The following is a 25,664-nucleotide window of genomic DNA, read 5'->3' as shown; positions in this document are numbered from 1 at the left end:
TGAGGGGTGTGGGGTATATCAGAGTGTTACAGTGAGGGGTGTGGGATATATCAGAGTGTTACAGTGAGGGGTGTGGGGTATATCAGAGTGTTACAGTGAGGGGTGTGGGTATATCAGAGTGTTACAGTGAGGGGTGTGGGGTATATCAGAGTGTTACAGTGAGGGGTGTGGGGTATATCAGAGTGTTACAGTGAGGGGTGTGGGTATATCAGAGTGTTACAGTGAGGGGTGTGGGGTATATCAGAGTGTTACAGTGAGGGGTGTGGGTATATCAGAGTGTTACAGTGAGGGGTGTGGGGTATATCAGAGTGTTACAGTGAGGGGTGTGGGTATATCAGAGTGTTACAGTGAGGGGTGTGGGGTATATCAGAGTGTTACAGTGAGGGGTGTGGGGTATATCAGAGTGTTACAGTGAGGGGTGTGGGGTATATCAGAGTGTTACAGTGAGGGGTGTGGGGTATATCAGAGTGTTACAGTGAGGGGTGTGGGGTATATCAGAGTGTTACAGTGAGGGGTGTGGGGTATATCAGAGTGTTACAGTGAGGGGTGTGGGGTATATCAGAGTGTTACAGTGAGGGGTGTGGGTATATCAGAGTGTTACAGTGAGGGGTGTGGGGTATATCAGAGTGTTACAGTGAGGGGTGTGGGGTATATCAGAGTGTTACAGTGAGGGGTGTGGGGTATATCAGAGTGTTACAGTGAGGGGTGTGGGTATATCAGAGTGTTACAGTGAGGGGTGTGGGATATATCAGAGTGTTACAGTGAGGGGTGTGGGGTATATCAGAGTGTTACAGTGAGGGGTGTGGGTATATCAGAGTGTTACAGTGAGGGGTGTGGGGTATATCAGAGTGTTACAGTGAGGGGTGTGGGGTATATCAGAGTGTTACAGTGAGGGGTGTGGGGTATATCAGAGTGTTACAGTGAGGGGTGTGGGTATATCAGAGTGTTACAGTGAGGGGTGTGGGGTATATCAGAGTGTTACAGTGAGGGGTGTGGGTATATCAGAGTGTTACAGTGAGGGGTGTGGGGTATATCAGAGTGTTACAGTGAGGGGTGTGGGGTATATCAGAGTGTTACAGTGAGGGGTGTGGGGTATATCAGAGTGTTACAGTGAGGGGTGTGGGGTATATCAGAGTGTTACAGTGAGGGGTGTGGGGTATATCAGAGTGTTACAGTGAGGGGTGTGGGGTATATCAGAGTGTTACAGTGAGGGGTGTGGGGTATATCAGAGTGTTACAGTGAGGGGTGTGGGGTATATCAGAGTGTTACAGTGAGGGGTGTGGGGTATATCAGAGTGTTACAGTGAGGGGTGTGGGTATATCAGAGTGTTACAGTGAGGGTGTGGGGTATATCAGAGTGTTACAGTGAGGGGTGTGGGGTATATATCAGAGTGTTACAGTGAGGGGTGTGGGGTATATCAGAGTGTTACAGTGAGGGGTGTGGGGTATATCAGAGTGTTACAGTGAGGGGTGTGGGTATATCAGAGTGTTACAGTGAGGGGTGTGGGGTATATCAGAGTGTTACAGTGAGGGGTGTGGGGTATATCAGAGTGTTACAGTGAGGGGTGTGGGGTATATCAGAGTGTTACAGTGAGGGGTGTGGGTATATCAGAGTGTTACAGTGAGGGGTGTGGGTATATCAGAGTGTTACAGTGAGGGGTGTGGGTATATCAGAGTGTTACAGTGAGGGGTGTGGGGTATATCAGAGTGTTACAGTGAGGGGTGTGGGTATATCAGAGTGTTACAGTGAGGGGTGTGGGGTATATCAGAGTGTTACAGTGAGGGGTGTGGGTATATCAGAGTGTTACAGTGAGGGGTGTGGGGTATATCAGAGTGTTACAGTGAGGGGTGTGGGTATATCAGAGTGTTACAGTGAGGGGTGTGGGGTATATCAGAGTGTTACAGTGAGGGGTGTGGGGTATATCAGAGTGTTACAGTGAGGGGTGTGGGGTATATCAGAGTGTTACAGTGAGGGGTGTGGGGTATATCAGAGTGTTACAGTGAGGGGTGTGGGGTATATCAGAGTGTTACAGTGAGGGGTGTGGGATATATCAGAGTGTTACAGTGAGGGGTGTGGGGTATATCAGAGTGTTACAGTGAGGGGTGTGGGGTATATCAGAGTGTTACAGTGAGGGGTGTGGGTATATCAGAGTGTTACAGTGAGGGGTGTGGGGTATATCAGAGTGTTACAGTGAGGGGTGTGGGGTATATCAGAGTGTTACAGTGAGGGGTGTGGGGTATATCAGAGTGTTACAGTGAGGGGTGTGGGGTATATCAGAGTGTTACAGTGAGGGGTGTGGGGTATATCAGAGTGTTACAGTGAGGGGTGTGGGTATATCAGAGTGTTACAGTGAGGGGTGTGGGTATATCAGAGTGTTACAGTGAGGGGTGTGGGTATATCAGAGTGTTACAGTGAGGGGTGTGGGGTATATCAGAGTGTTACAGTGAGGGGTGTGGGGTATATCAGAGTGTTACAGTGAGGGGTGTGGGGTATATCAGAGTGTTACAGTGAGGGGTGTGGGGTATATCAGAGTGTTACAGTGAGGGGTGTGGGATATATCAGAGTGTTACAGTGAGGGGTGTGGGTATATCAGAGTGTTACAGTGAGGGGTGTGGGTATATCAGAGTGTTACAGTGAGGGGTGTGGGGTATATCAGAGTGTTACAGTGAGGGGTGTGGGGTATATCAGAGTGTTACAGTGAGGGGTGTGGGGTATATCAGAGTGTTACAGTGAGGGGTGTGGGATATATCAGAGTGTTACAGTGAGGGGTGTGGGGTATATCAGAGTGTTACAGTGAGGGGTGTGGGGTATATCAGAGTGTTACAGTGAGGGGTGTGGGTATATCAGAGTGTTACAGTGAGGGGTGTGGGGTATATCAGAGTGTTACAGTGAGGGGTGTGGGGTATATCAGAGTGTTACAGTGAGGGGTGTGGGGTATATCAGAGTGTTACAGTGAGGGGTGTGGGGTATATCAGAGTGTTACAGTGAGGGGTGTGGGTATATCAGAGTGTTACAGTGAGGGGTGTGGGTATATCAGAGTGTTACAGTGAGGGGTGTGGGATATATCAGAGTGTTACAGTGAGGGGTGTGGGGTATATCAGAGTGTTACAGTGAGGGGTGTGGGGTATATCAGAGTGTTACAGTGAGGGGTGTGGGGTATATCAGAGTGTTACAGTGAGGGGTGTGGGGTATATCAGAGTGTTACAGTGAGGGGTGTGGGGTATATCAGAGTGTTACAGTGAGGGGTGTGGGGTATATCAGAGTGTTACAGTGAGGGGTGTGGGGTATATCAGAGTGTTACAGTGGGGGTGTGGAATATATCAGAGTGTTACAGTGAGGGGTGGGGTATATCAGTGTTACAGTGAGGGGTGTGGGGTATATCAGAGTGTTACAGTGAGGGGTGTGGGGTATATCAGAGTGTTACAGTGAGGGGTGTGGGTATATCAGAGTGTTACAGTGAGGGGTGTGGGGTATATCAGAGTGTTACAGTGAGGGGTGTGGGTATATCAGAGTGTTACAGTGAGGGGTGTGGGGTATATCAGAGTGTTACAGTGAGGGGTGTGGGGTATATCAGAGTGTTACAGTGAGGGGTGTGGGGTATATCAGAGTGTTACAGTGAGGGGTGTGGGTATATCAGAGTGTTACAGTGAGGGGTGTGGGGTATATCAGAGTGTTACAGTGAGGGGTGTGGGGTATATCAGAGTGTTACAGTGAGGGGTGTGGGGTATATCAGAGTGTTACAGTGAGGGGTGTGGGGTATATCAGAGTGTTACAGTGAGGGGTGTGGGGTATATCAGAGTGTTACAGTGAGGGGTGTGGGGTATATCAGAGTGTTACAGTGAGGGGTGTGGTATATCAGAGTGTTACAGTGAGGGGTGTGGGGTATATCAGAGTGTTACAGTGAGGGGTGTGGGGTATATCAGAGTGTTACAGTGAGGGGTGTGGGGTATATCAGAGTGTTACAGTGAGGGGTGTGGGGTATATCAGAGTGTTACAGTGAGGGGTGTGGGGTATATCAGAGTGTTACAGTGAGGGGTGTGGGGTATATCAGAGTGTTACAGTGAGGGGTGTGGGATATATCAGAGTGTTACAGTGAGGGGTGTGGGGTATATCAGAGTGTTACAGTGAGGGGTGTGGGGTATATCAGAGTGTTACAGTGAGGGGTGTGGGGTATATCAGAGTGTTACAGTGAGGGGTGTGGGTATATCAGAGTGTTACAGTGAGGGGTGTGGGGTATATCAGAGTGTTACAGTGAGGGGTGTGGGGTATATCAGAGTGTTACAGTGAGGGGTGTGGGGTATATCAGAGTGTTACAGTGAGGGGTGTTGGGTATATCAGAGTGTTACAGTGAGGGGTGTGGGTATATCAGAGTGTTACAGTGAGGGGTGTGGGTATATCAGAGTGTTACAGTGAGGGGTGTGGGTATATCAGAGTGTTACAGTGAGGGGTGTGGGGTATATCAGAGTGTTACAGTGAGGGGTGTGGGGTATATCAGAGTGTTACAGTGAGGGGTGTGGGGTATATCAGAGTGTTACAGTGAGGGGTGTGGGGTATATCAGAGTGTTACAGTGAGGGGTGTGGGGTATATCAGAGTGTTACAGTGAGGGGTGTGGGGTATATCAGAGTGTTACAGTGAGGGGTGTGGGGTATATCAGAGCGTCACAGTGAGGGGTGTTGAATATATCAGAGTGTTACAGTGAGGGGTGTGGGGTATATCAGAGTGTTACAGTGAGGGGTGTGGGGTATATCAGAGTGTTACAGTGAGGGGTGTGGGATATATCAGAGTGTTACAGTGAGGGGTGTGGGTATATCAGAGTGTTACAGTGAGGGGTGTGGGGTATATCAGAGTGTTACAGTGAGGGGTGTGGGGTATATCAGAGTGTTACAGTGAGGGGTGTGGGGTATATCAGAGTGTTACAGTGAGGGGTGTGGGGTATATCAGAGTGTTACAGTGAGGGGTGTGGGATATATCAGAGTGTTACAGTGAGGGGTGTGGGGTATATCAGAGTGTTACAGTGAGGGGTGTGGGGTATATCAGAGTGTTACAGTGAGGGGTGTGGGTATATCAGAGTGTTACAGTGAGGGGTGTGGGGTATATCAGAGTGTTACAGTGAGGGGTGTGGGGTATATCAGAGTGTTACAGTGAGGGGTGTGGGGTATATCAGAGTGTTACAGTGAGGGGTGTGGGGTATATCAGAGTGTTACAGTGAGGGGTGTGGGGTATATCAGAGTGTTACAGTGAGGGGTGTGGGGTATATCAGAGTGTTACAGTGAGGGGTGTGGGGTATATCAGAGTGTTACAGTGAGGGGTGTGGGGTATATCAGAGTGTTACAGTGAGGGGTGTGGGGTATATCAGAGTGTTACAGTGAGGGGTGTGGGGTATATCAGAGTGTTACAGTGAGGGGTGTGGGGTATATCAGAGTGTTACAGTGAGGGGTGTGGGGTATATCAGAGTGTTACAGTGAGGGGTGTGGGGTATATCAGAGTGTTACAGTGAGGGGTGTGGGTATATCAGAGTGTTACAGTGAGGGGTGTGGGGTATATCAGAGTGTTACAGTGAGGGGTGTGGGGTATATCAGAGTGTTACAGTGAGGGGTGTGGGGTATATCAGAGTGTTACAGTGAGGGGTGTGGGGTATATCAGAGTGTTACAGTGAGGGGTGTGGGGTATATCAGAGTGTTACAGTGAGGGGTGTGGGGTATATCAGAGTGTTACAGTGAGGGGTGTGGGGTATATCAGAGTGTTACAGTGAGGGGTGTGGGGTATATCAGAGTGTTACAGTGAGGGGTGTGGGGTATATCAGAGTGTTACAGTGAGGGGTGTGGGGTATATCAGAGTGTTACAGTGAGGGGTGTGGGGTATATCAGAGTGTTACAGTGAGGGGTGTGGGATATATCAGAGTGTTACAGTGAGGGGTGTGGGTATATCAGAGTGTTACAGTGAGGGGTGTGGGTATATCAGAGTGTTACAGTGAGGGGTGTGGGTATATCAGAGTGTTACAGTGAGGGGTGTGGGGTATATCAGAGTGTTACAGTGAGGGGTGTGGGTATATCAGAGTGTTACAGTGAGGGGTGTGGGGTATATCAGAGTGTTACAGTGAGGGGTGTGGGGTATATCAGAGTGTTACAGTGAGGGGTGTGGGGTATATCAGAGTGTTACAGTGAGGGGTGTGGGGTATATCAGAGTGTTACAGTGAGGGGTGTGGGGTATATCAGAGTGTTACAGTGAGGGGTGTGGGGTATATCAGAGTGTTACAGTGAGGGGTGTGGGGTATATCAGAGTGTTACAGTGAGGGGTGTGGGGTATATCAGAGTGTTACAGTGAGGGGTGTGGGGTATATCAGAGTGTTACAGTGAGGGGTGTGGGGTATATCAGAGTGTTACAGTGAGGGGTGTGGGGTATATCAGAGTGTTACAGTGAGGGGTGTGGGGTATATCAGAGTGTTACAGTGAGGGGTGTGGGGTATATCAGAGTGTTACAGTGAGGGGTGTGGGTATATCAGAGTGTTACAGTGAGGGGTGTGGGGTATATCAGAGTGTTACAGTGAGGGGTGTGGGTATATCAGAGTGTTACAGTGAGGGGTGTGGGGTATATCAGAGTGTTACAGTGAGGGGTGTGGGTATATCAGAGTGTTACAGTGAGGGGTGTGGGGTATATCAGAGTGTTACAGTGAGGGGTGTGGGGTATATCAGAGTGTTACAGTGAGGGGTGTGGGATATATCAGAGTGTTACAGTGAGGGGTGTGGGGTATATCAGAGTGTTACAGTGAGGGGTGTGGGTATATCAGAGTGTTACAGTGAGGGGTGTGGGGTATATCAGAGTGTTACAGTGAGGGGTGTGGGGTATATCAGAGTGTTACAGTGAGGGGTGTGGGTATATCAGAGTGTTACAGTGAGGGGTGTGGGGTATATCAGAGTGTTACAGTGAGGGGTGTGGGGTATATCAGAGTGTTACAGTGAGGGGTGTGGGTATATCAGAGTGTTACAGTGAGGGGTGTGGGGTATATCAGAGTGTTACAGTGAGGGGTGTGGGGTATATCAGAGTGTTACAGTGAGGGGTGTGGGTATATCAGAGTGTTACAGTGAGGGGTGTGGGGTATATCAGAGTGTTACAGTGAGGGGTGTGGGTATATCAGAGTGTTACAGTGAGGGGTGTGGGGTATATCAGAGTGTTACAGTGAGGGGTGTGGGATATATCAGAGTGTTACAGTGAGGGGTGTGGGGTATATCAGAGTGTTACAGTGAGGGGTGTGGGGTATATCAGAGTGTTACAGTGAGGGGTGTGGGGTATATCAGAGTGTTACAGTGAGGGGTGTGGGTATATCAGAGTGTTACAGTGAGGGGTGTGGGTATATCAGAGTGTTACAGTGAGGGGTGTGGGGTATATCAGAGTGTTACAGTGAGGGGTGTGGGGTATATCAGAGTGTTACAGTGAGGGGTGTGGGGTATATCAGAGTGTTACAGTGAGGGGTGTGGGTATATCAGAGTGTTACAGTGAGGGGTGTGGGGTATATCAGAGTGTTACAGTGAGGGGTGTGGGGTATATCAGAGTGTTACTGTGTGGGGTGTGGGGTATATCAGAGTGTTACAGTGAGGGGTGTGGGGTATATCAGAGTGTTACAGTGAGGGGTTTGGGATATATCAGAGTGTTACATTGAGGGGTCTGGGATATATCCGAGTGTTACAGTGAGGGGTGTGGGGTATATCAGAGTGTTACAGTGAGGGGTGTGGGGTATAATCCGAGTGTTACAGTGATGGGTGTGGGTATATCAGAGTGTTACAGTGAGGGGTGTGGGGTATATCAGAGTGTTACAGTGAGGGGTGTGGGGTATATCAGAGTGTTACAGTGAGGGGTGTGGGGTATATCAGAGTGTTACAGTGAGGGGTGTGGGTATATCAGAGTGTTACAGTGAGGGGTGTGGGGTATATCAGAGTGTTACAGTGAGGGGTGTGGGGTATATCAGAGTGTTACAGTGAGGGGTGTGGGGTATATCAGAGTGTTACAGTGAGGGGTGTGGGGTATATCAGAGTGTTACAGTGAGGGGTGTGGGGTATATCAGAGTGTTACAGTGAGGGGTGTGGGGTATATCAGAGTGTTACAGTGAGGGGTGTGGGATATATCAGAGTGTTACAGTGAGGGGTGTGGGGTATATCAGAGTGTTACAGTGAGGGGTGTGGGTATATCAGAGTGTTACAGTGAGGGGTGTGGGGTATATCAGAGTGTTACAGTGAGGGGTGTGGGGTATATCAGAGTGTTACAGTGAGGGGTGTGGGGTATATCAGAGTGTTACAGTGAGGGGTGTGGGTATATCAGAGTGTTACAGTGAGGGGTGTGGGGTATATCAGAGTGTTACAGTGAGGGGTGTGGGGTATATCAGAGTGTTACAGTGAGGGGTGTGGGGTATATCAGAGTGTTACAGTGAGGGGTGTGGTGTATCAGAGTGTTACAGTGAGGGGTGTGGAGTATATCAGAGTGTTATAGGGAGGGGTGTGGGGTTTACAAAGTGTTACAGTGAGGGGAGTGTGGTATATCAGAGTGTTACAGTGAGGGGTGTGTGTATATCAGAGTGTTACAGTGACGGGTGTGGGGTATATCAGAGTGTTACAGTGAGGGGTGTGGGATATATCAGAGTGTTACAGTGAGGGGTGTGGGGTATATCAGAGTGTTACAGTGAGGGGTGTAGGGTATATCAGAGTGTTACAGTGAGGGGTGAGGGGTATATCAGAGTGTTACAGTGAGGGGTGTGGGGTATATCAGTGTTACAGTGAGGGGTGTGGGTAATATCAGAGTGTTACAGTGAGGGGTGTGGGGTTTATCAGAGTGTTACAGTGAGGGGTGTGGGGTATATCAGAGTGTTACAGTGAGGTGTATGGTGTATATCAGAGTGTTACAGTGAGGGGTGTGGGGTATATCAGAGTGTTACAGTGAGGGGTGTGGGGTATATCAGAGTGTTACAGTGAGGGGTGTGGGGTATATCAGAGTGTTACAGTGAGCGGTGTGGGGTATATCAGAGTGTTACAGTGAGTGGTTGGGGGTATATCAGAGTGTTACAGTGAGCGGTGTGGGATATCAGAGTGTTACAGTGAGGGGTGCGGGGTATATCAGAGTGTTACAGTGAGAGGTGTGGGGTATATCCGAGTGTTACAGTGAGGGGTGTGGGGCATATCAGAGTGTTACAGTGAGGGGTGTGGGGTATATCAGAGTGTTACAGTGAGGGGTGTGGGGTATATCAGAGTGTTACAGTGAGGGGTGTGGGGTATATCAGAGTGTTACAGTGAGGGGTGTGGGGTATATCAGAGTGTTACAGTGAGGGGTGTGGGATATATCAGAGTGTTACAGTGAGGGGTGTGGGGTATATCAGAGTGTTACAGTGAGGGGTGTGGGATATCAGAGTGTTACAGTGAGGGGTGTGGGTATATCAGAGTGTTACAGTGAGGGGTGTGGGGTATATCAGAGTGTTACAGTGAGGGGTGTGGGTATATCAGAGTGTTACAGTGAGGGGTGTGGGATATATCAGAGTGTTACAGTGAGGGGTGTGGGTATATCAGAGTGTTACAGTGAGGGGTGTGGGGTATATCAGTGTTACAGTGAGGGGTGTGGGTATATCAGAGTGTTACAGTGAGGGGTGTGGGGTATATCAGAGTGTTACAGTGAGGGGTGTGGGGTATATCAGAGTGTTACAGTGAGGGGTGTGGGGTATATCAGAGTGTTACAGTGAGGGGTGTGGGGTATATCAGAGTGTTACAGTGAGGGGTGTGGGGTATATCAGAGTGTTACAGTGAGGGGTGTGGGGTATATCAGAGTGTTACAGTGAGGGGTGTGGGGTATATCAGAGTGTTACAGTGAGGGGTGTGGGGTATATCAGAGTGTTACAGTGAGGGGTGTGGGGTATATCAGAGTGTTACAGTGAGGGGTGTGGGGTATATCAGAGTGTTACAGTGAGGGGTGTGGGGTATATCAGAGTGTTACAGTGAGGGGTGTGGGGTATATCAGAGTGTTACAGTGAGGGGTGTGGGGTATATCAGAGTGTTACAGTGAGGGGTGTGGGGTATATCAGAGTGTTACAGTGAGGGGTGTGGGGTATATCAGAGTGTTACAGTGAGGGGTGTGGGATATAACAGAGTGTTACAGTGAGGGGTGTGGGGTATATCAGAGTGTTACAGTGAGGGGTGTGGGATATATCAGAGTGTTACAGTGAGGGGTGTGGGTATATCAGAGTGTTACAGTGAGGGGTGTGAGGTATATCAGAGTGTTACAGTGAGGGGTGTGGGGTATATCAGAGTGTTACAGTGAGGGGTGTGGGATATATCAGAGTGTTACAGTGAGGGGTGTGGGGTATATCAGAGTGTTACAGTGAGGGGTGTGGGTATATCAGAGTGTTACAGTGAGGGGTGTGGGGTATATCAGAGTGTTACAGTGAGGGGTGTGAGGTATATCAGAGTGTTACAGTGAGGGGTGTGGGGTATATCAGAGTGTTACAGTGAGGGGTGTGGGGTATATCAGAGTGTTACAGTGAGGGGTGTGGGATATATCAGGTTGTTACAGTGAGGGGTGTGGGGTATATCAGAGTGTTACAGTGAGGGGTGTGGGATATATCAGAGTGTTACAGTGAGGGGTGTGGGTATATCAGAGTGTTACAGTGAGGGGTGTGGGGTATATCAGAGTGTTACAGTGAGGGGTGTGGGGTATATCAGAGTGTTACAGTGAGGGGTGTGGGTATATCAGAGTGTTACAGTGAGGGGTGTGGGGTATATCAGAGTGTTACAGTGAGGGGTGTGGGATATATCAGAGTGTTACAGTGAGGGGTGTGGGATATATCAGAGTGTTACAGTGAGGGGTGTGGGGTATATCAGAGTGTTACAGTGAGTGGTGTGGGGTATATCAGAGTGTTACAGTGAGGGGTGTGGGGTATATCAGAGTGTTACAGTGAGGGGTGTGGGGTATATCAGAGTGTTACAGTGAGGGGTGTGGGGTATATCAGAGTGTTAAAGTGAGGGGTGTGGGGTATATCAGAGTGTTACAGTGAGGGGTGTGGGGTATATCAGAGTGTTACAGTGAGGGGTGTGGGGTATATCAGAGTGTTACAGTGAGGGGTGTGGTCTATATCAGAGTGTTACAGTGAGGGGTGTGGGATATCAGAGTGTTACAGTGAGGGGTGTGGGATATATCAGAGTGTTACAGTGAGGGGTGTGGGGTATATCAGAGTGTTACAGTGAGGTGTGTGGGGTATATCAGAGTGTTACAGTGAGGGGTGTTGGTATATCAGAGTGTTCATGTCAGGGGTGTGGGGTATATCAGAGTGTTACAGTGAAGGGTGTGGGGTATATCAGAGTGTTACAGTGAGGAGTGTGGGATATATCAGAGTGTTACAGTGAGGGGTATTGGATATATCAGAGTGTTACAGTGAGGGTGGGGTATATCAGAGTGTTACAGTGAGGGGTGTGGGATATATCAGAGTGTTACAGTGAGGGGTGTGGGGTATATCAGAGTGTTACAGTGAGGGGTGTGGGGTATATCAGAGTGTTACAGTGAGGGGTGTGGGGTATATCAGAGTGTTACAGTGAGGGGTGTGGGTATATCAGAGTGTTACAGTGAGGGGTGTGGGGTATATCAGAGTGTTACAGTGAGGGGTGTGGGATATATCAGAGTGTTACAGTGAGGGGTGTGGGTATATCAGAGTGTTACAGTGAGGGGTGTGGGGTATATCAGAGTGTTACAGTGAGGGGTGTGGGGTATATCAGAGTGTTACAGTGAGGGGTGTGGGGTATATCAGAGTGTTACAGTGAGGGGTGTGGGGTATATCAGAGTGTTACAGTGAGGGGTGTGGGGTATATCAGTGTGTTACAGTGAGGGGTGTGGGGTATATAAGAGTGTTACAGTGAGTGGTGTGGGATATATCTGATTGTTACAGTGAGGTGTGTGGTATATCAGAGTGTTACAGTGAGGGGTGTGGTATATCAGAGTGTTACAGTGAGGGATGTGGGGTATATCAGAGTGTTACAGTGAGGGGTGTGGGGTATATCAGAGTGTTACAGTGAGGGGTGTGGGGTATATCAGAGTGTTACAGTGAGGGGTGTGGGGTATATCAGAGTGTTACAGTGAGGGGTGTGGGGTATATCAGAGTGTTACAGTGAGGGGTGTGGGGTATATCAGAGTGTTACAGTGAGGGGTGTGGGATATATCAGAGTGTTACAGTGAGGGGTGTGGGGTATATCAGAGTGTTACAGTGAGGGGTGTGGGGTATATCAGAGTGTTACAGTGAGGGGTGTGGGGTATATCAGAGTGTTACAGTGAGGGGTGTGGGTATATCAGAGTGTTACAGTGAGGGGTGTGGGTATATCAGAGTGTTACAGTGAGGGGTGTGGGGTATATCAGAGTGTTACAGTGAGGGGTGTGGGGTATATCAGAGTGTTACAGTGAGGCGTGTGCGGTATATCAGAGTGTTACAGTGAGGGGTGTGGGGTATATCAGAGTGTTACAGTGAGAGGTGGTGGGTATATCAGAGTGTTACAGTGAGGGGTGTGGGGTATATCAGAGTGTTACAGTGAGGGGTGTGGGGTATATCAGAGTGTTACAGTGAGGGGTGTGGGATATATCAGAGTGTTACAGTGAGGGTTGTGGGATATATCAGAGTGTTACAGTGAGGGGTGTGGGGTATATCAGAGTGTTACAGTGAGGGGTGTGGGGTATATCAGAGTGTTACAGTGAGGGGTGTGGGGTATATCAGAGTGTTACAGTGAGGGGTGTGGGGTATATCAGAGTGTTACAGTGAGGGGTGTGGGTATATCAGAGTGTTACAGTGAGGGGTGTGGGGTATATCAGAGTGTTACAGTGAGGGGTGTGGGTATATCAGAGTGTTACAGTGAGGGGTGTGGGTATATCAGAGTGTTACAGTGAGGGGTGTGGGATATATCAGAGTGTTACAGTGAGGGGTGTGGGTATATCAGAGTGTTACAGTGAGGGGTGTGGGGTATATCAGAGTGTTACAGTGAGGGGTGTGGGGTATATCAGAGTGTTACAGTGAGGGGTGTGGGGTATATCAGAGTGTTACAGTGAGGGGTGTGGGGTATATCAGAGTGTTACAGTGAGGGGTGTGGGGTATATCAGAGTGTTACAGTGAGGGGTGTGGGGTATATCAGAGTGTTACAGTGAGGGGTGTGGGTATATCAGAGTGTTACAGTGAGGGGTGTGGGTATATCAGAGTGTTACAGTGAGGGGTGTGGGTATATCAGAGTGTTACAGTGAGGGGTGTGGGGTATATCAGAGTGTTACAGTGAGGGGTGTGGGGTATATCAGAGTGTTACAGTGAGGGGTGTGGGGTATATCAGAGTGTTACAGTGAGGGGTGTGGGGTATATCAGAGTGTTACAGTGAGGGGTGTGGGTATATCAGAGTGTTACAGTGAGGGGTGTGGGGTATATCAGAGTGTTACAGTGAGGGGTGTGGGGTATATCAGAGTGTTACAGTGAGGGGTGTGGGGTATATCAGAGTGTTACAGTGAGGGGTGTGGGTATATCAGAGTGTTACAGTGAGGGGTGTGGGTATATCAGAGTGTTACAGTGAGGGGTGTGGGGTATATCAGAGTGTTACAGTGAGGGGTGTGGGGTATATCAGAGTGTTACAGTGAGGGGTGTGGGGTATATCAGAGTGTTACAGTGAGGGGTGTGGGGTATATCAGAGTGTTACAGTGAGGGGTGTGGGGTATATCAGAGTGTTACAGTGAGGGGTGTGGGGTATATCAGAGTGTTACAGTGAGGGGTGTGGGGTATATCAGAGTGTTACAGTGAGGGGTGTGGGGTATATCAGAGTGTTACAGTGAGGGGTGTGGGGTATATCAGAGTGTTACAGTGAGGGGTGTGGGGTATATCAGAGTGTTACAGTGAGGGGTGTGGGGTATATCAGAGTGTTACAGTGAGGGGTTTGGGGTATATCAGAGTGTTACAGTGAGGGGTGTGGGGTATATCAGAGTGTTACAGTGAGGGGTGTGGAGTTATATCAGATTGTTACAGTGAGGGGTGTGGATGTATATCAGAGTGTTACAGTGAGGGTGTGGTGTATATCAGAGAGTTACAGTGAGGGGTGTGTGGGTATAACACAGTGTTACAGTGAGGGATGTGGGGGTATATCAGAGTGTTACAGTGAGGGGTTTGGGGTATATCAGAGTGTTACAGTGAGGGGTGTGAGTGTATATCAGAGTGTTACAGTGAGGGGTGTGGGATATATCAGAGTGTTACAGTGAGGGGTGTGGGTATATCAGAGTGTTACAGTGAGGGGTGTGGTGTTATATCAGAGTGTTACAGTGAGGGGTGTGGGATATATCAGAGTGTTACAGTGAGGGGTGTGGGTATATCAGAGTGTTACAGTGAGGGGTGTGGGGTATATCAGAGTGTTACAGTGAGGGGTGTGGGGTATATCAGAGTGTTACAGTGAGGGTGTGGGGTATATCAGAGTGTTACAGTGAGGGGTGTGGGGTATATCAGAGTGTTACAGTGAGGGGTGTGGGATATATCAGAGTGTTACAGTGAGGGGTGTGGGGTATATCAGAGTGTTACAGTGAGGGGTGTGGGTATATCAGAGTGTTACAGTGAGGGGTGTGGGGTATATCAGAGTGTTACAGTGAGGGGTGTGGGGTATATCAGAGTGTTACAGTGAGGGGTGTGGGATATATCAGAGTGTTACAGTGAGGGGTGTGGGTATATCAGAGTGTTACAGTGAGGGGTGTGGGATATATCAGAGTGTTACAGTGAGGGGTGTGGGGTATATCAGAGTGTTACAGTGAGGGGTGTGGGGTATATCAGAGTGTTACAGTGAGGGGTGTGGGTATATCAGAGTGTTACAGTGAGGGGTGTGGGGTATATCAGAGTGTTACAGTGAGGGGTGTGGGATATATCAGAGTGTTACAGTGAGGGGTGTGGGGTATATCAGAGTGTTACAGTGAGGGGTGTGGGGTATATCAGAGTGTTACAGTGAGGGGTGTGGGGTATATCAGAGTGTTACAGTGAGGGGTGTGGGTATATCAGAGTGTTACAGTGAGGGGTGTGGGGTATATCAGAGTGTTACAGTGAGGGGTGTGGGGTATATCAGAGTGTTACAGTGAGGGGTGTGGGGTATATCAGAGTGTTACAGTGAGGGGTGTGGGATATATCAGAGTGTTACAGTGAGGGGTGTGGGGTATATCAGAGTGTTACAGTGAGGGGTGTGGGTATATCAGAGTGTTACAGTGAGGGGTGTGGGGTATATCAGAGTGTTACAGTGAGGGGTGTGGGGTATATCAGAGTGTTACAGTGAGGGGTGTGGGGTATATCAGAGTGTTACAGTGAGGGGTGTGGGGTATATCAGAGTGTTACAGTGAGGGGTGTGGGGTATATCAGAGTGTTACAGTGAGGGGTGTGGGGTATATCAGAGTGTTACAGTGAGGGGTGTGGGGTATATCAGAGTGTTACAGTGAGGGGTGTGGGTATATCAGAGTGTTACAGTGAGGGGTGTGGGGTATATCAGAGTGTTACAGTGAGGGGTGTGGGGTATATCAGAGTGTTACAGTGAGGGGTGTGGGGTATATCAGAGTGTTACAGTGAGGGGTGTGGGTATATCAGAGTGTTACAGTGAGGGGTGTGGGGTATATCAGAGTGTTACAGTGAGGGGTGTGGGTATATCAGAGTGTTACAGTGAGGGGTGTGGGGTATATCAGAGTGTTACAGTGAGGGGTGTGGGTATATCAGAGTGTTACAGTGAGGGGTGTGGGGTATATCAGAGTGTTACAGTGAGGGGTGTGGGGTATATCAGAGTGTTACAGTGAGGGGTGTGGGTATATCAGAGTGTTACAGTGAGGGGTGTGGGTATATCAGAGTGTTACAGTGAGGGGTGTGGGGTATATCAGAGTGTTACAGTGAGGGGTGTGGGGTATATCAGAGTGTTACAGTGAGGGGTGTGGGGTATATCAGAGTGTTACAGTGAGGGGTGTGGGTATATCAGAGTGTTACAGTGAGGGGTGTGGGGTATATCAGAGTGTTACAGTGAGGGGTGTGGGGTATATCAGAGTGTTACAGTGAGGGGTGTGGGTATATCAGAGTGTTACAGTGAGGGGTGTGGGGTATATCAGAGTGTTACAGTGAGGGGTGTGGGGTATATCAGAGTGTTACAGTGAGGGGTGTGGGTATATCAGAGTGTTACAGTGAGGGGTGTGGGGTATATCAGAGTGTTACAGTGAGGGGTGTGGGGTATATCAGAGTGTTACAGTGAGGGGTGTGGGTATATCAGAGTGTTACAGTGAGGGGTGTGGGTTATTTCAGAGTGTTACAGTGAGGGGTGTGGGGTATATCAGAGTGTTACAGTGAGGGGTGTGGGGTATATCAGAGTGTTACAGTGAGGGGTGTGCGTTATATCAGGGTGTTACAGTGAGGGGTGGGGTATATCAGAGTGTTACAGTGAGGGGTGTGGGGTATATCAGAGTGTTACAGTGAGGGGTGTGGGGTATATCAGAGTGTTACAGTGAGGGGTGTGGGGTATATCAGAGTGTTACAGTGAGGGGTGTGGGGTATATCAGAGTGTTACAGTGAGGGTGTGGGGTATATCAGAGTGTTACAGTGAGGGGTGTGGGGTATATCAGAGTGTTACAGTGAGGGGTGTGGGTATATCAGAGTGTTACAGTGAGGGGTGTGGGGTATATCAGAGTGTTACAGTGAGGGGTGTGGGGTATATCAGAGTGTTACAGTGAGGGGTGTGGGATATATCAGAGTGTTACAGTGAGGGGTGTGGGTATATCAGAGTGTTACAGTGAGGGGTGTGGGGTATATCAGAGTGTTACAGTGAGGGGTGTGGGTATATCAGAGTGTTACAGTGAGGGGTGTGGGGTATATCAGAGTGTTACAGTGAGGGGTGTGGGATATATCAGAGTGTTACAGTGAGGGGTGTGGGGTATATCAGAGTGTTACAGTGAGGGGTGTGGGGTATATCAGAGTGTTACAGTGAGGGGTGTGGGGTATATCAGAGTGTTACAGTGAGGGGTGTGGGATATATCAGAGTGTTACAGTGAGGGGTGTGGGGTATATCAGAGTGTTACAGTGAGGGGTGTGGGATATATCAGAGTGTTACAGTGAGGGGTGTGGGGTATATCAGAGTGTTACAGTGAGGGGTGTGGGATATATCAGAGTGTTACAGTGAGGGGTGTGGGATATATCAGAGTGTTACAGTGAGGGGTGTGGGGTATATCAGAGTGTTACAGTGAGGGGTGTGGGGTATATCAGAGTGTTACAGTGAGGGGTGTGGGATATATCAGAGTGTTACAGTGAGGGGTGTGGGATATATCAGAGTGTTACAGTGAGGGGTGTGGGGTATATCAGAGTGTTACAGTGAGGGGTGTGTGGTATATCAGAGTGTTACAGTGAGGGGTGTGGGGTATATCAGAGTGTTACAGTGAGGGGTGTGGGGTATATCAGAGTGTTACAGTGAGGGGTGTGGGGTATATCAGAGTGTTACAGTGAGGGGTGTGGGGTATATCAGAGTGTTACAGTGAGGGGTGTGGGGTATATCAGAGTGTTACAGTGAGGGGTGTGGGGTATATCAGAGTGTTACAGGGAGGGTGTGGTGTATATCAGAGTGTTACAGGGAGGGTGTGGTTTATATCAGAGTGTTACAGGGAGGGGTGTGGGGTATATCAGAGTGTTACAGTGAGGGGTGTGGGGTATATCAGAGTGTTACAGTGAGGGGTGTGGGGTATATCAGAGTGTTACAGTGAGGGGTGTGGGATATATCAGAGTGTTACAGTGAGGGGTGTGGGGTATATCAGAGTGTTACTGTGAGGGGTGTGGGTATATCAGAGTGTTACAGTGAGGGGTGTGGGGTATATCAGAGTGTTACAGTGAGGGGTGTGGGGTATATCTGATTTTTACAGTGAGGGGTGTGGGATATATCAGAGTGTTACAGTGAGGGGTGTGGGGTATATCAGAGTGTTACAGTGAGGGGTGTGGGGTATATCAGAGTGTTACAGTGAGGGGTGTGGGGTATATCAGAGTGTTACAGTGAGGGGTGTGGGGTATATCAGAGTGTTACAGTGAGGGGTGTGGGTATATCAGAGTGTTACAGTGAGGGGTGTGGGTATATCAGAGTGTTACAGTGAGGGGTGTGGGGTATATCAGAGTGTTACAGTGAGGGGTGTGGGGTATATCAGAGTGTTACAGTGAGGGGTGTGGGTATATCAGAGTGTTACAGTGAGGGGTGTGGGGTATATCAGAGTGTTACAGTGAGGGGTGTGGGTATATCAGAGTGTTACAGTGAGGGGTGTGGGGTATATCAGAGTGTTACAGTGAGGGGTGTGGGGTATATCAGAGTGTTACAGTGAGGGGTGTGGGGTATATCAGAGTGTTACAGTGAGGGGTGTGGGGTATATCAGAGTGTTACAGTGAGGGGTGTGGGGTATATCAGAGTGTTACAGTGAGGGGTGTGGGGTATATCAGAGTGTTACAGTGAGGGGTGTGGGTATATCAGAGTGTTACAGTGAGGGGTGTGGGGTATATCAGAGTGTTACAGTGAGGGGTGTGGGGTATATCAGAGTGTTACAGTGAGGGTGTGGGGTATATCAGAGTGTTACAGTGAGGGGTGTGGGTATATCAGAGTGTTACAGTGAGGGGTGTGGGGTATATCAGAGTGTTACAGTGAGGGGTGTGGGGTATATCAGAGTGTTACAGTGAGGGGTGTGGGTATATCAGAGTGTTACAGTGAGGGGTGTGGGGTATATCAGAGTGTTACAGTGAGGGGTGTGGGTATATCAGAGTGTTACAGTGAGGGGTGTGGGGTATATCAGAGTGTTACAGTGAGGGGTGTGGGGTATATCAGAGTGTTACAGTGAGGGGTGTGGGGTATATCAGAGTGTTACAGTGAGGGGTGTGGGTATATCAGAGTGTTACAGTGAGGGGTGTGGGGTATATCAGAGTGTTACAGTGAGGGGTGTGGGTATATCAGAGTGTTACAGTGAGGGGTGTGGGGTATATCAGAGTGTTACAGTGAGGGGTGTGGGGTATATCAGAGTGTTACAGTGAGGGGTGTGGGATATATCAGAGTGTTACAGTGAGGGGTGTGGGTATATCAGAGTGTTAAAGTGAGGGGTGTGGGGTATATCAGAGTGTTACAGTGAGGGGTGTGGGTATATCAGAGTGTTACAGTGAGGGGTGTGGGGTATATCAGAGTGTTACAGTGAGGGGTGTGGGATATATCAGAGTGTTACAGTGAGGGGTGTGGGGTATATCAGAGTGTTACAGTGAGGGGTGTGGGGTATATCAGAGTGTTACAGTGAGGGGTGTGGGGTATATCAGAGTGTTACAGTGAGGGGTGTGGGATATATCAGAGTGTTACAGTGAGTGGTTTCGGGTATATCAGAGTGTTACAGTGAGGGGTGTGGGATATCAGAGTGTTACAGTGAGGGGTGCGGGGTATATAAGAGTTTTACAGTGAGAGGTGTGGGTATATCAGAGTGTTACAGTGAGGGGTGTGGGGTATATCAGAGTGTTACAGTGAGGGGTGTGGGTATATCAGAGTGTTACAGTGAGGGGTGTGGGGTATATCAGAGTGTTACAGTGAGGGGTGTGGGGTATATCAGAGTGTTACAGTGAGGGGTGTGGGGTATATCAGAGTGTTACTGTGAGGGGTGTGGGGTATATCAGAGTGTTACAGTGAGGGGTGTGGGATATATCAGAGTGTTACAGTGAGGGGTGTGGGGTATATCAGAGTGTTACAGTGAGGGGTGTGGGGTATATCAGAGTGTTACAGTGAGGGGTGTGGGGTATATCAGAGTGTTACAGTGAGGGGTGTGGGATATATCAGAGTGTTACAGTGAGGGGTGTGGGGTATATCAGAGTGTTACAGTGAGGGGTGTGGGTATATCAGAGTGTTACAGTGAGGGGTGTGGGGTATATCAGAGTGTTACAGTGAGGGGTGTGGGTATATCAGAGTGTTACAGTGAGGGGTGTGGGGTATATCAGAGTGTTACAGTGAGGGGTGTGGGGTATATCAGAGTGTTACAGTGAGGGGTGTGGGATATATCAGAGTGTTACAGTGAGGGGTGTGGGGTATATCAGAGTGTTACAGTGAGGGGTGTGGGTATATCAGAGTGTTACAGTGAGGGGTGTGGGGTATATCAGAGTGTTACAGTGAGGGGTGTGGGGTATATCAGAGTGTTACAGTGAGGGTGTGGGTATATCAGAGTGTTACAGTGAGGGGTGTGGGTATATCAGAGTGTTACAGTGAGGGGTGTGGGGTATATCAGAGTGTTACAGTGAGGGGTGTGGGGTATATCAGAGTGTTACAGTGAGGGGTGTGGGGTATATCAGAGTGTTACAGTGAGGGGTGTGGGATATATCAGAGTGTTACAGTGAGGGGTGTGGGGTATATCAGAGTGTTACAGTGAGGGGTGTGGGTATATCAGAGTGTTACAGTGAGGGGTGTGGGGTATATCAGAGTGTTACAGTGAGGGGTGTGGGGTATATCAGAGTGTTACAGTGAGGGGTGTGGGGTATATCAGAGTGTTACAGTGAGGGGTGTGGGGTATATCAGAGTGTTACAGTGAGGGGTGTGGGTATATCAGAGTGTTACAGTGAGGGGTGTGGGTATATCAGAGTGTTACAGTGAGGGGTGTGGGGTATATCAGAGTGTTACAGTGAGGGGTGTGGGGTATATCAGAGTGTTACAGTGAGGGGTGTGGGATATATCAGAGTGTTACAGTGAGGGGTGTGGGTATATCAGAGTGTTACAGTGAGGGGTGTGGGGTATATCAGAGTGTTACAGTGAGGGGTGTGGGGTATATCAGAGTGTTACAGTGAGGGGTGTGGGGTATATCAGAGTGTTACAGTGAGGGGTGTGGGGTATATCAGAGTGTTACAGTGAGGGGTGTGGGGTATATCAGAGTGTTACAGTGAGGGGTGTGGGTATATCAGAGTGTTACAGTGAGGGGTGTGGGGTATATCAGAGTGTTACAGTGAGGGTGTGGGGTATATCATAGGGTTTCAGTGAGGGGTGTGGGATATATCAGAGTGTTACAGTGAGGGGTATGCGGTATATCAGAGTGTTACAGTGAGGGGTGTGGGGTATATCAGAGTGTTACAGTGAGGGGTGTGGGGTATATCAGAGTGTTACAGTGAGGGGTGTGGGGTATATCAGAGTGTTACAGTGAGGGGTGTGGGTATATCAGAGTGTTACAGTGAGGGGTGTGGGTATATCAGAGTGTTACAGTGAGGGGTGTGGGGTATATCAGAGTGTTACAGTGAGGGGTGTGGGGTATATCAGAGTGTTACAGTGAGGGGTGTGGGGTATATCAGAGTGTTACAGTGAGGGGTGTGGGTATATCAGAGTGTTACAGTGAGGGGTGTGGGGTATATCAGAGTGTTACAGTGAGGGGTGTGGGGTATATCAGAGTGTTACAGTGAGGGGTGTGGGGTATATCAGAGTGTTACAGTGAGGGGTGTGGGGTATATCAGAGTGTTACAGTGAGGGGTGTGGGGTATATCAGAGTGTTACAGTGAGGGGTGTGGGTATATCAGAGTGTTACAGTGAGGGGTGTGGGTATATCAGAGTGTTACAGTGAGGGGTGTGGGGTATATCAGAGTGTTACAGTGAGGGGTGTGGGGTATATCAGAGTGTTACAGTGAGGGGTGTGGGATATATCAGAGTGTTACAGTGAGGGGTGTGGGGTATATCAGAGTGTTACAGTGAGGGGTGTGGGATATATCAGAGTGTTACAGTGAGGGGTGTGGGGTATATCAGATTGTTACAGTGAGGGGTGTGGGGTATATCAGAGTGTTACAGTGAGGGGTGTGGGGTATATCAGAGTGTTACAGTGAGGGGTGTGGGGTATATCAGAGTGTTACAGTGAGGGGTGTGGGTATATCAGAGTGTTACAGTGAGGGGTGTGGGGTATATCAGAGTGTTACAGTGAGGGGTGTGGGGTATATCAGAGTGTTACAGTGAGGGGTGTGGGATATATCAGAGTGTTACAGTGAGGGGTGTGGGGTATATCAGAGTGTTACAGTGAGGGGTGTGGGTATATCAGAGTGTTACAGTGAGGGGTGTGGGGTATATCAGAGTGTTACAGTGAGGGGTGTGGGGTATATCAGAGTGTTACAGTGAGGGGTGTGGGGTATATCAGAGTGTTACAGTGAGGGGTGTGGGGTATATCAGAGTGTTACAGTGAGGGGTGTGGGGTATATCAGAGTGTTACAGTGAGGGGTGTGGGGTATATCAGAGTGTTACAGTGAGGGGTGTGGGATATATCAGAGTGTTACAGTGAGGGGTGTGGGGTATATCAGAGTGTTACAGTGAGGGGTGTGGGGTATATCAGAGTGTTACAGTGAGGGGTGTGGGGTATATCAGAGTGTTACAGTGAGGGGTGTGGGGTATATCAGAGTGTTACAGTGAGGGGTGTGGGGTATATCAGAGTGTTACAGTGAGGGGTGTGGGTATATCAGAGTGTTACAGTGAGGGGTGTGGGGTATATCAGAGTGTTACAGTGAGGGGTGTGGGGTATATCAGAGTGTTACAGTGAGGGGTGTGGGGTATATCAGAGTGTTACAGTGAGGGGTGTGGGTATATCAGAGTGTTACAGTGAGGGTGTGGGATATATCAGAGTGTTACAGTGAGGGGTGTGGGTATATCAGAGTGTTACAGTGAGGGGTGTGGGGTATATCAGAGTGTTACAGTGAGGGGTGTGGGATATATCAGAGTGTTACAGTGAGGGGTGTGGGGTATATCAGAGTGTTACAGTGAGGGGTGTGGGGTATATCAGAGTGTTACAGTGAGGGGTGTGGGTATATCAGAGTGTTACACTGAGGGGTGTGGGGTATATCAGAGTGTTACAGTGAGGGGTGTGAGGTATATCAGAGTGTTACAGTGAGGGGTGTGGGGTATATCAGAGTGTTACAGTGAGGGGTGTGGGGTATATCAGAGTGTTACAGTGAGGGGTGTGGGTATATCAGAGTGTTACAGTGAGGGGTGTGGGGTATATCAGAGTGTTACAGTGAGGGGTGTGGGTATATCAGAGTGTTACAGTGAGGGGTGTGGGGTATATCAGAGTGTTACAGTGAGGGGTGTGGGATATCAGAGTGTTACAGTGAGGGGTGTGGGTATATCAGAGTGTTACAGTGAGGGGTGTGGGTATATCAGAGTGTTACAGTGAGGGGTGTGGGGTATATCAGAGTGTTACAGTGAGGGGTGTGGGGTATATCAGAGTGTTACAGTGAGGGGTGTGGGTATATCAGAGTGTTACACTGAGGGGTGTTGGGTATATCAGAGTGTTACAGTGAGGGGTTTGAGGTATATCAGAGTGTTACAGTGAGGGGTGTGGGGTATATCAGAGTGTTACAGTGAGGGGTGTGGGGTATATCAGAGTGTTACAGTGAGGGGTGTGGGATATATCACAGTGTTATAGTGAGGGATGCGGGGTATATCAGTGTTACAGTGAGGGGTGTTGGGTATATCAGAGTGTTACAGTGAGGGATGTGGGGTATATCAGAGTGTTATAGTGAGGGGTGTGGGATATATCAGAGTGTTACAGTGAGGGGTGTGGGGTATATCAGAGTGTTACAGTGAGGGTGTGGGTATATTTGAGTGTTGCAGTGAGGGATGTTGGGTATATCAGAGTGTTAGAGCAAGGGGTGTGGGGTATATCAGAGTGTTACAGTGAGGGGTGTGGGTATATCAGAGTGTTACAGTGAGGTGTGTGGGGTATATCAGAGTGTTACAGTGAGGGGTGTGGGGTATATCAGAGTGTTACAGTGAGGGGTGTGGGGTATATCAGAGTGTTACAGTGAGGGGTGTGGGGTATATCAGAGTGTTACAGTGAGGGGTGTGGGGTATATCAGAGTGTTACAGTGAGGGGTGTGGGATATATCAGAGTGTTACAGTGAGGGGTGTGGGATATATCAGAGTGTTACAGTGAGGGGTGTGGGTATATCAGAGTGTTACAGTGAGGGGTGTGGGGTATATCAGAGTGTTACAGTGAGGGGTGTGGGATATATCAGAGTGTTACAGTGAGGGGTGTGGGTATATCAGAGTGTTACAGTGAGGGGTGTGGGGTATATCAGAGTGTTACAGTGAGGGGTGTGGGTACATCAGATTGTTACAGTGAGTGGTGTGGGATATATCAGTGTGTTACAATGAGGCGTGTGGGATATACCCGAGTGTTACAGTGAGGTGTGTGGGTATATCAGAGTGTTACAGTGAGGGGTGTGGGGTATATCAGAGTGTTACAGTGAGGGGTGTGGGATATATCAGAGTGTTACAGTGAGGGGTGTGGGATATATCAGAGTGTTACAGTGAGGGGTGTGGGGTATATCAGAGTGTTACAGTGAGGGGTGTGGGGTATATCAGAGTGTTACAGTGAGGGGTGTGGGATATATCAGAGTGTTACAGTGAGGGGTGTGGGTATATCAGAGTGTTACAGTGAGGGGTGTGGGGTATATCAGAGTGTTACAGTGAGGGGTGTGGGGTATATCAGAGTGTTACAGTGAGGGGTGTGGGATATATCAGAGTGTTACAGTGAGGGGTGTGGGATATATCAGAGTGTTACAGTGAGGGGTGTGGGATATATCAGAGTGTTACAGTGAGGGGTGTGGTGTATATCAGTGTTACAGTGAGGGGTGTGGGGTATATCAGAGTGTTACAGTGAGGGGTGTGGGGTATATCAGAGTGTTACAGTGAGGGTGTGGGATATATCAGTGTTACAGTGAGGGGTGTGGGGTATATCAGAGTGTTACAGTGAGGGGTGTGGGGTATATCAGAGTGTTACAGTGAGGGGTGTGGGGTATATCAGAGTGTTACAGTGAGGGGTGTGGGATATATCAGAGTGTTACAGTGAGGGGTAAGGGTATATCAGAGTGTTACAGTGAGGGGTGTGGGTATATCAGAGTGTTACAGTGAGGGGTGTGGGGTATATCAGAGTGTTACAGTGAGGGGTGTGGGGTATATCAGAGTGTTACAGTGAGGGGTGTGGGATATATCAGAGTGTTACAGTGAGGGGTGTGGGGTATATCAGAGTGTTACAGTGAGGGTGTGTGGTATATCAGAGTGTTACAGTGAGGGGTGTGGGATATATCAGAGTGTTACAGTGAGGGGTGTGCGTTATATCAGAGTGTTACAGTGAGGGGTGTGGGGTATATCAGAGTGTTACAGTGAGGGGTGTGGGATATATCAGAGTGTTACAGTGAGGGGTGTGGGATATATCAGAGTGTTACAGTGAGGGTGTGGGTTATATCAGAGTGTTACAGTGAGGGGTGTGGGGTATATCAGAGTGTTACAGTGAGGGGTGTGGGATATATCAGAGTGTTACAGTGAGGGGTGTGGGGTATATCAGAGTGTTACAGTGAGGGGTGTGGGATATATCAGAGTGTTACAGTGAGGGGTGTGGGTATATCAGAGTGTTACAGTGAGGGGTGTGGGTATATCAGAGTGTTACACTGAGAGGTGTTGGGTATATCAGAGTGTTACAGTGAGGGGTGTGGGGTATATCAGAGTGTTACAGTGAGGGGTGTGGGATATATCAGAGTGTTACAGTGAGGGTGTGGGGTATATCAGAGTGTTACAGTGAGGGGTGTGGGATATATCAGAGTGTTACAGTGAGGGGTGTGGGATATATCAGAGTGTTACAGTGAGGGGTGTGGGATATATCAGAGTGTTACAGTGAG

The sequence above is a fragment of the Carcharodon carcharias genome, chromosome 29, assembly GCF_017639515.1.
Source record: "Carcharodon carcharias isolate sCarCar2 chromosome 29, sCarCar2.pri, whole genome shotgun sequence".
NCBI classification, from domain to species: Eukaryota; Metazoa; Chordata; class Chondrichthyes; order Lamniformes; family Lamnidae; genus Carcharodon; species Carcharodon carcharias.
The sequence above is the reverse complement of the archived record's forward strand: the minus strand, read 5'-3'. Positions refer to the sequence as shown.